This window comes from Delphinapterus leucas, chromosome 1 (genome assembly GCF_059928025.1).
Source record: "Delphinapterus leucas isolate spDelLeu-1000000601 "Yukka" chromosome 1, BTC_Dleu_Yukka2, whole genome shotgun sequence".
NCBI lineage: Eukaryota > Metazoa > Chordata > Mammalia > Artiodactyla > Monodontidae > Delphinapterus > Delphinapterus leucas.
In genome coordinates, this window is record NC_143129.1 from 165244206 (window position 1) to 165259895 (window position 15690).

Genomic DNA, 15690 nt, shown 5'->3' on the forward strand with positions numbered 1-15690 from the left:
GGGCAGGATACCACGGGGACCTGATCTACCGTAGACATCAGGGAGGGCTGCTTGGAGGAAGAGACTTTTGAAAAAGGGATAAAATCTCATGATAAAATATTTAAAGGTAAAAAGAGGAAAAATTGAAAATAGAAGCTTCTGATTATCCGCCCCTCCCCCCCAGTAGTAACAGCTGTTAATACTGTACTTTTTCAGGAATTTTGCTTATGTAGCCAGGTATAAATACATATATATGGCACTCCTTTTAAAAAATGGGATTCTATTAAGCACCTACTCTGCTGGTTACTTTTCCTCACTTCACAATGTATTCTGTGCCTTTTTCCATGTCAGGACAAACTTTGCCTCATTCCTTTTGAAGGCTGTGTGTGGTATGGGGAAGTGATTTTTGAAAAGGCAAAACCTGAAGAACGAGTGATGTTAGGAAGGCAAAGGGGTGGTGCTCTAAAGAACAGAATGTCGGAAAACAAAAACAACATAGATCTCCCGAACCATACCTCCTAACATCTCCCCTCCTCAGGTTTTCAGACCTCCCTCCCTCTCCCTAGGGCCACATTTCCCCACTCTAATTTGCAAAGCTATTCAGCTCCTTTTGTCTTGCCTACCCCTGGGGAGCTTCATTCTTCATGCCAACAAAGCAACTTATTAAGTATTTTCCTAAACAAAGATCCCTATACCCAGAGAAAAATTATGCCACTCCCCTAACAGACAAAAGTAGCTGCAGGCAGTTGTGGTTTTAAATAGCAACTAAGGGGAAAAAAATCTGTTACATAAAGCACCTGGCAGTTTTTAAATGGCGGCTGTTGGTTACTATTATTTTACATGTGCTGATGGATGAATTCGCTGCTGCAAGAACCCTTCCTTCATCCTGGAGCACCCACCTCTTGGCAGCTTTTAAGGGCAGGGATGGTGTTTTATTTGTCTTCATACTCCTAGCTCTCAGCACAGGGCCTGGCACAGAGCAGACATGCCAGAAATAAGTGCTGAGTTGGACACTCAGAGGCTGGAGTGTGCTGCTCTGAGCAGACGCTGAGTCCTGGGTGCTGTGGGCCTGATGAGATCTGAACCCCAATATAGATGCTTTGGAACAATAGAGATCAGAATCCAAAAAAGACTTCTGGCCCTGGGGGACTTCGCTATCAAGCTGGGTCTGGGGAACTGTCATCTCATATCACAAACTGTAAAATATTGATAGTCCCTGGGTCAGTGCTATCATAATTTCTTTTGTCTTTTGGAGGAGGGGCTAAGCTTCACTCCTGGCTTTTTAGGTATAAAATAGTTACAGTAATGCGCACAATCTTTTTTTTAACTCTTCTAAGTACTTTATTTTTATTGAACTATAGTTGCTGTACAATATTCTATAAGTTTCAAGTGTACAATATAGTGATTCACAATTTTTATAGGTTATGCTCCATTTATAGTTATCATAAAATATTGGCTATATTCCCCGTGTTGTACAAATGCACAAATCTTAAATGAACAGCTGGATACATTTTTATACTGTAAGCACCTTTATAATCACCATCCAGATCAAGATTCAAAACATTTTCAGCACCCCAGCAAGCCTCCTGTGGCTCCCTTTCAGGTGCATCTCCTCCCACAATAGAAACTACTGTTTCTGACCTCTATCACCATCAACTAGTTATACCTGTTTTTGAGCTTTTTATAAATGAAATCACCGTCTGGCTTCCTTCATTCAACATTGTAACTGTTAAGATTCATCCATGTCAGTACTTAGTTCCTTTTTATGTGTATGGTGTAGTGTTGTATTGAATGAACATATAACAAAGGACACTTGGTTTGTTTGCAGCTTTTGGCTCTTTTTTTTGCAGTACGCGGGCCTCTCGCTGTTGTGGCCTCTCCAGTTGCAGAGCACAGGCTCCGGACGCGCAGGCTCAGCGGCCATGGCTCACGGGCCCAGCCGCCCCGCGGCATGTGGGATCTTCCTAAACCGGGACACGAACCTGTGTCCCCTGCATCGGCAGGCAGACTCTCAACCACTGCGCCACCAGGGAAGTCATGGCTCTTCTTTTTTTTTTTTAATTATTTATTTTATTTATTTTTGGCTGCGTTGGGTGTTTGTTGCTGCGCACGGGCTTTCTCTAGTTTCAGCGAGAAGGGGCTACTCTTCGTTGCAGCGCGCGGGCTTCTCATTGTGGTGGCTTCTCTTGTTGTAGAGCACGGGCTCTAGATGCACGGGCTTCAGTAGCTGTGGCATGCGGGCTCAGTAGCTGTGGCATGCGGGCTCAGTAGTGGTGGCTCACGGGCTCTAGAGTGCAGGCTTAGTTGCTCCGTGGCATGTGGGATCTTCCCGGACCAGGGCTCGAACCTGTGTCCCCCGCATTGGCAGGCGGGTTCTCAATCACTGCACCACCAGGGAAGCCCCTTGGCTGTTCTGAATAATGCTGTTACAAACATTCTTTTACGCATCTTTTGGCGGACTTAAGCACTTATTTCTCTTGGCTATATATATATGTGAGTAGAATTGCTAGGTCATAGTGGATACATATGTTTTGCTTTAATAAATACTGCCAGTTTTCCAAAGTGGTTATGCCAATTTACACTCCTATTAGTAGTGTATGGGAGTTCTGTTTGTTCGGCATCCTTGCTAATACCCGATATTTTCATTCCTTTTAATTTCAGCCATTCTGGTAGATGTATAGTGGTATCTCATTGTTTTCATGTGTTTTCCCTAATGAGTAATGATGTTGTTTTCATATGCTTATTATTGGCCATTTGGTTGTTCTTTTCAAAGAGTCTGATCAACCTTGATCCTCTCACCCAGAAGTGTCTCACCCACACTTCAATGACCATCCTTGTGCTGCTTCCAGAGGTTCTGCTCCTAAACTCTCCACCCACATATCCAGATGGCTCTTTGATATCTCTAACAGGATGACCCTCATGCTCCTCAAAAACATCCCAAATTGAAATCTTTTTTTTTTTACATATATCCACTCTTTTTTTTTAGATTCTTTTCCCATATAGGCCATTACAGAGTACTAAGTAGAATTCCCTGTGCTTATCTGTTATCCATTTTATATATAGTAGTGTGTATATGTCAATCCCAATCTCCCAACTTATCCCTCCCACCCCATCCCCTGGTAACCATAAGTTTGTCTTCTACATCCACAACTCTACTTCCAAACTGAAATCTTCATCTCCTCTTAACCCCAAATCCGTTTTCCTTCCTTTTTGCTCAGGCCCAGTTCATGATCTGGCCCATCGTCTTCATTCTCACTGTTCCTCTTAACGTTCAGGCCAGAATCTCACATATCTCAAGAAACTTGCAAGACCTGTTTTCTCCTTTCCCCTTTCATGCCCCTCCTTGTTCTGAGACCTCCTCAAGTCTCAGTTTACAGTCACTTCCTCTGGGTTAGGTGCTGCCTATGCACTCCCTTAGCCACTTCCTTCCCACCATGTCATTTACCACACTGTGTTGTAATGACCAGAATCATTGCCTGAATCCTTGGATCAACCGTCTGTTGTTTTTGCCTACTCAGCATTCATTCCCCTCTGCTTAGTTAGTACTGCAATTTTCCCTGGGAACAATCCCTCCACCCTCAATCTGTGTGGTCTAGGTAGAGCTGCACAGGAGGGTGTGCCTATCACTCAGGCCTGGTTAGTCAGCATATTCCATCCTTAAGCCCTATAACTGGGTCAATGTTAAGCGTGGAATCAAGGTAATTGATCAGAGTCAATCTTAGGATTTTTACTGGAACAACTGGGAAAGAAACAATCTTTTTCAGGGGCGGGGGTGGAGGGATGGTACTGACAGGCTAAGAAGAAAACCTGGAGCGAGGGGCAGCCATCATGCCACCACAAGGAGAAAAGCTGCCTGAGAATGGAGGAAACCCAGAGGAGAGCAGAGTCAAGGTAGGAAGAGACTGACTCCCACTGACATTTTTGAGCCCCTGGATCAACCAGCCTGAAGCCCATCCTACCAACTGACTTTTCAATTAAGTGAGCCAACAAATTCCCCTTTGTTGAATCCAATTTGAATTGGTTTCTGTCACTTGCAACAGAAAATGTGCTAATATGTTCCCCCCACTAGACTGTAAACTCCGTGAAGGCTGCAGTGCCTGGCATAGGATAGGAATTCAGCAAACAGGGGTTTAAGGAAGGAAAAGAAGGGGTCCTCTTCTTCACTTTGCTAGGTCCTTCCTCCCAACTTCCCCTGCCAGCTGATGCTCCAAGCACCATCCTCAAGTTTACCTTTGCTGGTCTGAGGGTTGCTCACTCATTCTCGGCCTTGGATCTCTGTTCCCTGATTCCTCTTTAAGCTTACCTGCCTGTCCCACTAGACACTCTGATGGCTGTTCCTCAGTTCTCTGTTCTCCAGATTTTCTTTGCTGGTCAATCCAACCAGCCACACATTCTGGGTGGGAGATCTCTCCTCTGCATTACTGGAACACATGGATTCTACAGAAAAAGCCTCCTCCAGAGCATGTTTTTCATTTTTAGTGCTTTGATGGGTTTTCTAATAATCTCACTTAGCTTTATTGTTAAACTACGGAGTAGCAGTTGTTAAATGCATAAGTTCAGGAGGCTGACTCAAAGGGTCAAATCCCAGCACTGTCACTTACCATCTGTGTGACTTTGAGGAAGTTACTTAACCTCTCTGTGCCTCAGATGCCTCATCTATATAAAATGGAGATGATAACAGTGCTTACTTTATAGTGTTTTTGTGAGAATTAAATGAACTGATTACTGTAAAAAGACTTGTTTACACTGCGGGAAAAATACCACATGAAACATTTCACAAAGGAAGTGAAAACAAGGCCAATTTTCCAAGTGGCTAAAGACGGTTTGTTGGCAGTGGAAAAAAGGGCAGGGTGAGCGTCTTACCAGTAACTCCTAGTCGGTTCCTTTGCTTTCTCTATTCTGTCCTTAATGTGTTCTGACATCACTAATGAAATTTTCTTCAAGTGTTTGGCATCTCATTAGGGTTTGAGAGCCAGAGTGGTGACCAAGTGGGTTTAACCACAAAGGGACGATGGTGGTGCCTGCTCCAAAAGCTTGGGAGACAGCGTCACTTACAGTGTACAGAGTGCGTGCATAGCAAGTTAGGTTCCTCGACTGTGATGCCAGCACATGTATATACATGTTAGAGAGGAGGTTCAGGAACTCCTCCAGCCGCTACCTAACTCTGGGACTGCACATAGCTGGGCTGTAGTAAAACATTTCGGTTTTAGGAGCTTGGGCTTCATAGCTGGTCATTCCTCCTGTTGCTTGCTTGTGTGAATTTAAACTAGTAATTTAATCCTCTCTGAGCCTCAGCTTTCTCCTCTGTAGATACGGATAAAGTAACTGCTTCTAAGGTGCCAATCTGAAGGGTGCCAATGACAACATATTCTATATATGGATAGCACCTACTTTACAAGGTGGTCATGAGGATTAAATGAGATGGTTTCTACAAGGCAATTAGCTCAGTGGCGTGCGCATAGAAAGCACTCAGTAAATAGGAGTTGCTATTATTAGTTATTTTACATTCAGAAGTACTTCTGGTAATAATCACCATAATAGCAGGAGAGTGTAGGTCAGGCAAGTTAATGAGGAAGGTTTCTGAGGAGATCCTAAGGCTTAATCTGGGTTTGAAAGGTAGGGAGGAAACTATTTTGACAAAAAAAGGTTAGGGTGAGTTGTTTTGTAAAAGAAGAAGAGGGAACAGGTGTCTGTGTGTCCAAAATGAGATACTTGGATGCCGCTCAGCCCTGTCCTTAGGGCCCTGTTGGGCCGCTGCCAGTAGTGGGGAATCCCAGAAGCTTCTCTGGCTTGGCTGCAGAAGGAAAGAGACATCTCCTATGGAGAGAAAGGGAAGTCACAGAGCTGCTGCCTCGTGGTGCCCGAGACTGGGGCCAAACCGGCCGGCGGACAAATTTCCGTGGAGGCAAGGGAGCTGGCGGGGTGAGGGCAATACCCGCAGGCTCCTTTGCCTTCTGGCTTCTTGCTGGGCATGTTCAATGGGGAGTCTGTGGATGAGAGGCAAGAGGAGAGAGAGGTATTTGTGCCCCCGGCTCCCTCCACGGCTGGCGGTGTGCTGTGACTGACAGTCACTGCTCTTCTTAAGGAGGCCTCTTCTCCCAAACTCCCTCCCTCTGGGTTCAGGTGACTATCTCTCCTCTGTCCCTTCAGGCCTAGGGGTGGTGACAACTCCTCAGCTGTTACTGGCCCTAGGTTACCACACTACCCCTTGTGGTTCTCCTACACCGTCTGTACCGTAGTAAATAAACCCTCTTCGAATAATTCTAATTTGAATGTGCCATCTGCTTTCAGTTGGGACCCTGACTGATGCCTTTGCCAAATAAGGATTCTTTTGGTTGTCTTAAGGGAGAAAGAGAGAATGTGAATTCTTGTCTTGTTATTGCCTCACGTACCTGGAGCTTGAGGTACAGACTTTAGACGTATCTGCTCAAGTGTTTAGGCAAGAGCTCCAAGTCTGCAGGCTTGAGTCTTTTTCCATCCTTCAGCTCTATTTCCTTTGGATTTGCTTGGCACTCAGGCAACCCCCAGCGAATCCAAGCTTATCTCCTCCCAATGTCAAGTCCACAACCAGGTTCATCTCTTTCCCAATGGATTCAACAAAGGTCCAGCATGCTCATTGACTCCGCATGGGTCACAAGTCCACTCTCAGATCAATTGCTGTGACCGGGGAGATGGGATAAGCAATTGGCCAGACGTGGGTCACATGCTCTCCCCTGGAGCTTGAAACAGAGGTGTCAACTCCACCCAAATCTCAAGGCCTAAGAGTGGGGGAGGGTGGCTCCCCAAAGAGAGTGACGGTACTTTAACCAAAAGAGGAGTGTGCATGCCGAGCAGGGCAAAACCACGAGTCTATTCTACCTGGCTGTGTGAATTTAGATAAGTAACCTAACCTCTGGAACTTTTATGTCCTCTTCTGCAAGAGTACTAAGAATAGCTAGTGATTATTGAGCAGTTAATGTGTGCCAGGCCCTACACTAAGGGTTTTAGATGAATCTTTGTTTAGTAGGGACCATTTTTCCTCCTCTCTACAGAAAGGTAAAACAGCTTTCCCAGGGTCACAAAAGCTTAGATGTGGCAGAGATGGAATTTGAGCCCAGGTTTGTCTGACACAACAGCATATACCACTATACCAAACTGCCTGTTAGTTTAGAGCCCAGCTTGTAGGGTTGTTGTGAGGATTAAAAGAGATAAAAATACAGCCAACGTTTATTGTGCTCTTACTATGTGCCAGGCCCTGGGCCCAATGCTCTATCATGGATTCATATTGAATTATTGGAACAACTCTCTCAGTCCTGAAAACACCTAGCACAGCCCCTGGCCCAGTAGGAATTCAATGATACCTTCCCTCCCCTTATGCTCCTGATTTTCCCCTTCGTGTTGGTTCTAGCATCTATCTCCCCTGTGTTCCAGGTTCTTCAAAGTTGCACGGGGTCTCTGAGCTATTTGCCCTCCTGCCTAGAAGCTGAGAAAAACCAGGCTCGGGACCCACAGAAGTTTGGAGAAGTCCTCATGGGGAGACAGGGCTCAATCAGAAGAGGGCAGGTGGGAAAATAGGCATGAGGGAAGTGATGTGACTAGCGTCACAGCATCTGTGTTTTTCCCCGGAGCAACTTTGGTCACTTTTAAACATCTCGGGGGGTTGGGGTTTACCCATTAGGGAAGTGAGAGAAGTAGATGTGAGGACCAGATATAAGTTCTGGTTTTCCCTCCAATCCCCCCGGACTGCTTTCATCCTGAGGCTACTTGTCCATTATCTTTGACTCTTCCTTTCTTCTCTTTGTCCTGTTAGGTGCCAGGACCCGATGATTCTCCCAAATGATTGTTGTTACCTGAAAGATTGTTTGTTGAAAGCTTTGACCAAGTTTTCTCCATTGGGATTGAGGGCAGGGACTGTATCTTTCATTGTTTGCGCTTCCAGCAACTAGACGCATGTTTAATTGAACTTAATATTAGTGATAATTTATTCAGAGCCTCCTGTGAGCCAGGTATTTTACTGATTATCACATTTTATCCTCACAGCAACTTTGTGTTATAGCTATTGTTTTTATCCCTATTTTACAGAAGAGGAAAATGTGGCTCTGAGAAGATAGGTGACTTGTCTAAGGTCATGAGGCTAGCAAATGGCTAAACGGTAAGCCAATGAGTAGCTTGGACCTCTCTTTTGAGCCCCAGACTCGCATGTCCAACTGCTTATTTAACGTAACTTCTTGAATGTCCAATGGGATCTGAAAATTAACATGTCCAGGATTGAGTTCCTGGTGTCCACTCTCCCCAGCCCCCAATCAGTTAATTGCAACTGCATCTTTTAGTTGCTCAGGACAGAAACCTTGAGTTATCCTTAACTTCTCTCTCTCATACACACTAGCTCCAGGCTATCAGCACACTTGGTGAGCTCTGCCTTCAAAATACCTCCAGATTTGACCCTTTCTCACTCTCTCTACTGCTCCCTTTCTTTCTTTTCTTTTTCTTTTTTTTGGCGCCACAGGGATCAAGATCAAACCTGGGACCCTGCAGTGGAAGTGTGGAGTCCTAACCACTGGACCACCAGGGAATGCCCCTCTACTGCTCCCTTTCTGGTCTAAGCCATCAACATCAGTCACCTGGATTATTGTAATAGCCTCCTCGCTGGTTTTCCTGCTTTGCCCTCTTTAATCTATTCTCAACAGATTCAGATGTCACCCCTCTGCTCGAAAGCTTCAACGGGTAAATTGATGAGTAAAAGCTAAAGTCCTTACTCTAAGCTACAAGGCATTATCTGAGCTGGCTTCCTGAGACTTCTCTGACCTCATGTTCTAGTTTCCTCCTCCCTATCACTTCAGAGCCTTTGCATGTGCTGTTTACTCTGCCTGGAAATCTCTTCCCCCAGATACACACATGACTTGCTTCTGGATCTCTTTCAGGTCTTTGTTCCAATGCCATCTTCTCGTGAGGCTTTTCCTGGACATTCTACCCCAAATTTGACACCCTCCACTGATATTTCCTATTCTCCTTCCCTCTGCGATTTTTCCTCCTTAGGACTTAGCTACATCTAAGATAATATATACTCTGGTTTATTACCAGTCTTCTCACTAAAATGTACGCTCCTTTATAGCAGGGGTTTGGTCAGTTTTCTTCAAAGCTGACTCTCCAACTCCTTTAGCAATGCCTGGCACATACTAGATGCTTGCTAAATATTTGTTGAATAAACATATGAATGAATGAATTTAGGAAGAGACTTGAGGTCTGTTGACTCATCCCATTGCTTCATGCTACCTCTCCAAACTCAATGTCTCTGTGATACACAAGTAGCTATTTGATGGTGCTCACACCAGGCCCGCAGTGCTGCTGGGGCTCTTGGGGATTAGTCAGTAAATAGCACCCTCCCTGCTTGAAAAAGTTCTGAATGATTTGATAAATAAGATGAAGAAATAAGATATATGGAGACTAAAATAGCAGCCTTATTATTGATAAAACTGATGTTGGAGGTAGTGGCTTATGTCTGTGGCTAGGTGTGCTTCCTAATATTGACCCCAGAATTAGACCAGCTAACCACCCTTCACTGGCAGTGCCTGATGCTGTAGAGAAATAGACATAGAGAAATAGGCAGAACACCTGATGCTGTAGAGAAACAGACAAAGAGAAATAGGCAGAACGCCACCTCCAGGAGGAAACGAGTGTGCAGAACTGCACATACCAGTCCTTTATCCCAAACTCAGATAGATTAAGTCACTTCTCTCCTTTAGGAATGAGTTGGAGGCAGAGAGGAGCCAGGATTATTACGTCAATGGATGCCTTTCCCATGGAAGGGAAAGATCAGGAAGAAATTATGAGTGTTTCCCATTTAACGATCACCAACTCTTTTTTTTTTAAGCAACAGCTTTTTTGACATATAATTCACATACAATAAAACTCACTTTTCAGTATAAAACTTAGTGATTTTTAGTATATTTACAGAGTCGTGCAATCATCACCACACTCTAATTCCAGAAGATTTTCATTGCTCCAATGTCCTTTGAAGCACAAAAGATTTTTAATGTTTACAAAGCCCAGTTTATCTATTTTTTCCTTTTGTTGCTTGTCCTTTTGGTGTCATATCTAAGAAACTATTGCGTAATCCAATGTCATAAAGATTTGCTCCTATGTCTTCTTCTAAGAGTTTTGTGATTTTAGCTTTTACATTTAGGTCTATGATATTTTGAATTAAATTGTTTATATGGTGTGAGTAGGGATCCAACTTTTTTCTCTTGCCTGTGAATATCCAGTTGTTTCCTTTGCACTCTTGTCTAAAATTAATTGAACAGGGACTTGCCTGGTGGTCCAGTGGTAAAGAATCTGCCTTCCAATGCAGGGGACACCGGTTCCATCCCTGGTCAGGGCACTAAGATCTCACATGCCCGCGGGACAACTAAACCCATGCGCCACAACTACTGAGCTCGCACGCCTCAACTAGAGCCCGCGTGCCGCAAACTACAGAGCCTATGTGCTCTGGAACCCATGCTCCACGCTACAGAGAGAAAACCCGCACGCCACAACTAGAGAGAAGCCCGCGCCGCAACAAAAGAGCCCACGTGCCGCAACTAAGACCCGACGCAGCCAAAAATAAATAAATGATAAATAAATCTTTAAAAAATAAAATAAAATTAATTGAACATAAATGTAAAGGTTTACTTCTAGACTCTCATTTCTATTTCATTAACCATATTTTTATTCATATGCCGGTACCACACACTGATTATTTTAGCTATGTAAGAATCTTGAAATCCCTCCCTGCCACACTTGTTTTGGCTATTCTGTGTCATTTGCACTTCCATATAAATTTTAGGATCAGCTTGTCAATTTCTGCACAAAAGCCAGCTGAGATTTTTTTTTTTTTTTGCTGTACGCGGGCCTCTCACTGTTGTAGCCTCTCCCGTTGCAGAGCACAGGCTCCAGACGCGCAGGCTCAGCAGCCATGGCTCACGGGCCCAGCTGCTCCGCGGCATGTGGGATCTTCCCAGACCGGGCACGAACCCGTGTCCTCTGCATCGGCAGGCGGACTCTCAACCACTGCGCCACCAGGGAAGCCCCCAGCTGAGATTTTGATAGGCATTGCATTGAAACTGTAGATCAGTTTGGGGACCATTCCCATCTTACTCCCCAGAATGCCATCTGTTCATTCCATTCCATGAACAAATTTCTTTCCATTTAGGTCTTAGATATGTTTTGGGTCTTCTTTTAATTTCTTCTTTTATTTTTTTCAACAGCGTTTTATAGTTTTCAGTGCATGTCTTATATTCCTTTTGTTAAACTTGTTCCTAAGTGTACTATTCTTCTTGATGCCATTGCAAAGAAAATTATTTTCTCAATTTCGTTTTCACATTGTTCATTGCTAGTTATTATGAACTGAATGTTTGTTTGTGTCCCCACAGAGTTCATTCACTGAAATCCTAATCTCCAATGTGATGGTATTAGGAGGTGGGGCCTTTGGGAAATGATACGGTCATGAGGGTGAGCCCAGTGAATGGGATTAGAGCCCTTATAAAAGGGACCCCAGAGAAAACAGCTGTCTGCAACCCGGAAGAGGGTCCTCACCAGAACCTGACCATGCTGACACCCTGGTCTCAGACTTCCAGCTTCCAGAACTGTGAAAAATAGATTTCTGTTTTTGTTTTTGCGGTATGCGGGCCTCTCACTGTTGTGGCCTCTCCCGTTGCAGAGCACAGGCTCCGGACGCGCAGGCTCAGCGGCCATGTCTCACGGGCCCAGCCGCTCCGCGGCGTGTGGGGTCTTTCCCGGACCGGGGCACGAACCCGTGTCCCCTGCATCGGCAGGCAGACTCTCAACCACTGCGCTACCAGGGAAGCCCTCTGTTGTTTTAAAGTCACCCAATTTGTGGTATCCTATGATAGCAGCCTGAATGGACTAAGACACTAGTGTATAGAAATTCAACTGATTTTTGTGTATTGATCTTATATCCTGCAACCTCGCCGAACTCATTTACCAGTTCTAATAGTCCTTTTTTTGTGTGTGGATTCCTTAGGATGTCCTATATCATGTCATCTGCAAATAGAAATAGACTTCTTACTTTCCAACCTAGATGCCACAATCTCCAACTCTTACCCTGTCTTTCATTCTTCTGACACATAGCCTTTAGGCCAATCTGCCTAGTGTTTTGCTTTCAACTTAAAGTAGGAGTTGGAGACCCATGTTCCAAGCCAAGTTTTGCTGCTGATCTATTTCTGTTTCTTCAGGTACAAAATACTTTTGAAAAAATGACAAATTATAATGAGAAAATATATATGAAAATTGTAAATGTTTTTCCCTGCATCTATTATGTACCAGGCCCTGTATTCAACAGGACCATCACAATGTTCATCCCCAGAGGGTGCCAATAATATAGAAAACAATGTAAATAATGCCATCTGGAAGTGTGCAATAAGATTTTCCCGATTCCAAATGCTTATCTTCAATCCTAACAATAATGCGATGAGATTGATGTTACTAGTTCCCTTTTAGAAATGAGAAAATCAGGGTTCAGAGTAGTTAAGTGACTTACTTAAGGTCATACAATTGGTTAAGTCTCCGAGTCTGGATTTGAACCCAAGTCTTTCTGATTCTATTATATCAAAGTGTCTTTTGAAAAATATTATTTAAAAAATTTAAACAAATTTTATCTTAAAAAGTAATACATCCACATGGTAAATAACTTAGCAGTACAAAAGGATATACAGTGAGAGTAGGTCTCTTTCTTATTGCTATCTCCAGAGACAGTCATTATTATTAATTTCTAGTGTTTCCTTCCAATGTATTCTATACATATCTAAATAGATATGTATACAGTTATACAGATCCTTATTTAAGACACACACGCTCACATTTATTGATGGTTACATATCTCACTTTTTTTTTTTAACTTAACAATGAATCTGGGAGATCATTCCACAGCAGCACATGAAGATCTACCTCATTCTTTTAAACAGCTGCATACTATTCCATTTTGTCCAAATGCTCCCATACTGAGGGATATTTAGATTATTTTCAGTTTTTTGCTGTTACCAACAATTCTTCAGCAATCATCCTTGTATGAATTTATTTGTACATGTCAAGCTGCCTTGGCAAATACTTGAAAACTAATTAGAACCATACAAGAACAAGAGCTTTTATAATTAGGATGATTGCATTTATCTTCTTGCAACTCTGTCTTCTACTTTCTCAAACCTCAAGTCCAGACCATCAGTGCTCTCTAGTGGGCAGGAAAGGTCTCCATCACTGGCTCAGCACCCCACCCTCAAACAGGCCATGACCTGGGCTTAGCCAGGCTGAGTCTAATGACTGCAAACCCATCTGGACAGTGCTGTCCATACCAAGCCAGAGACTCCCAGGAAACATTCTATTCCAACTGCTAGAGCAAGTGGTGGTGTGCAGCACACTGATGACTGCAGGGGTAGCCAGAAGTCACGGCTCTGGGATGACCTTGGCCAGTCAGGATGCACTTGGTGTGCTGTTTAGCTAGATAAGGCTCTGACCTGTTCTGACCAGGAGAGGGAAGTAGTGAGCTGCCTAGCGTTTCTGCCAGACTCCTGGAAGGCGCTTCTCCCTGAGCAAGGAGCTTCTGTCTGGAGCAGCTCCACAGAACAGGGCAGCCAGGTAAATTTCCCTGTGCTTGAAGAAGGAAGGTATGTTAGAGGTAACCTGGTGGTAGAACATGCGTTGAGGACAATATAGGAGAAAATAAAATCAAGGTAGCTCCCTCCCCTTATGAAAATAGTTTTATTTTTTCTCATAAATATAATGTACACGCATTATACAAATTTCAAACAATACGTGAAAGTGCAAAGAAGGAAAAAAAATGCCTGAAATCCCATGGCCTGAGATAACCATTGTTCACATTTTTGGCAATATTTTTGTAACCTGCTTTTTTTTTAAACTCGAAAAATGTTGTGAACACACATCCTTGTCAATACCTTTAATGTCAGAGGCCTCAGGACTTGTACTTACATAAATGCTTCTTCAATTTTTCCATACAAGTTACCCCAAAGGCAGAGAAGATGAATGCATTGCTGGGTGAGTGCTGTGTGAGACAGTGTGTGTGGTGCTGGAATGTAAGGGAGTAGGAGAAACTTCTTTGAAATATCGAGCTTTTACCTTAAAATTTCAGACAAATTTTGCATTATACTCTATAATATTTTGCATGCTACTCCATGTTTATTTTTATTTGAAAATATTGTGTCTTTTGTTCTCCTAATCTTTATAATACTCTGTTGTATGTTTGTACTATCGTCTATTAACCAAAACAGTGTTGAACATTTCAGTCATTTCCATTTTTTTTCCAATGTAAACACTACTGCAATGAGCATTCTTATGCATATGTATTTTCTCTTGTCTGATTATATCATTAGAATAGAGTTCCAGAATGGGGATTTTTAAAAATAAAGATATTCTTTCCCTCCTCAATGCTTTTGAAAATTTGGCACAAATGATGAAAAGGGTGCTGATGGGGAGAGGGATTATCCCTTTAGCTTCCTTTTGTAGTCCTGGCTGGCACCTACTAGTGGCCCGGCTCTAGGCTTGGACCCAACCCCTCTTCTGCATTCAGCACAAAATGATTACATGGCTTCTTGGTGTCCAGCACTGTGCTAAGCTCTTCTTTCCACCTTATCTCTTTCAGTCTTAACAACAACCTGGTAGGGTAAGCATTATTATTCTTATTTTACAGAGGAAGAAGCCAGTTCAGTGAATCCATGTGTTTTGGCCAAGGTTACACAGCTAATAATTGAATGTGTGTGTGTCTTGATTAGGAAGCCAGGGTCTTTGTCAGCCTAATAAACAGCCTTGGCTGTAGACTTGTTCCTAGGATGGTTGTCTAAAAATATTTTAGTTACAAGAAAAAACAAAACAAAACCCCCCAAAACACTAAAGCTATTGTAAATTTTAGAAAAGGCAGGGAGGGTAATGGTGGAGGAGACAATTATATGAACACAGAGAAATCTCTTGGAACCCAAAAGGAGAAGTAATTAGTCTCATGAGAGATCAGCGAGCATCTCTCTTTTCCGGTCTCTCTCTTCTGTTCTCTCTCTCTCTCTCCCTGAGAGGTCACAGCCTCTGCTTCCATGTGTGAGTCAACCTAATTCTTCTTCAGCAGATCAGTTTCTCTGCTTCCCCATGAATGTGACCTTCTCCCAGCTGCCAATTTACATCCCCTCAGTTTAAGCATGCAGCTCAGACTGAACTAGGATCTCTCGGTCCTAAACCCAAATCCCCAGGAGAGAGAATCTGATCTGATTATGCTGCAATACATGTCTACTTTTGGTCCCACCAGTTGTGTAGTTGGGGGGCAGGCTTCAGTACTAACATAGCTGTTAGTCTAGTCTGTCAGTAGGGGTCTGTTCTTAGAGAGACGAGATCACTGTGGGATGGGCAGATTCCTATAAAGGTGTATGTTTATGTCTGCTATGACTCCCTATCTATAGAATCCAAATATTAATCTGCTGTCTTTTGGATATGTGACAGGAACTCAACTCAAGATGACGTAAACAAAAAAAGAGAATTTACTGTCTCTAAGAGAACAGTCAAGGGCTTGGATTTAGGCACAGCTAGATCTACTTGCTCAAAAAATGCCATTAAGAACCTACCTCTTTTGGAGATTGGTTCAAGATGGCGGAGTAGAAGGACGTGCGCTCACTCCCTCTTGCGAGAGCACGGGAATCACAACTAACTGCTGAACAATCATTGACAGGAAGACACTGGAGCTCA

The 15690-nt window shown here is 43.4% G+C and overlaps 1 long non-coding RNA gene across 1 annotated transcript; it reads left to right on the forward strand.

Annotated features, from left to right (window-relative positions):
• Positions 1–1731: 1731 nt before the first annotated feature.
• On the forward strand, positions 1732–15439 carry LOC149750800 (uncharacterized). Its single transcript, XR_016387960.1, has 3 exons — positions 1732–3870; positions 8041–8110; positions 10307–15439. It is a non-coding gene; the product is annotated as an uncharacterized LOC149750800 (long non-coding RNA).
• The last annotated feature ends 251 nt before the right edge of the window (positions 15440–15690 follow it).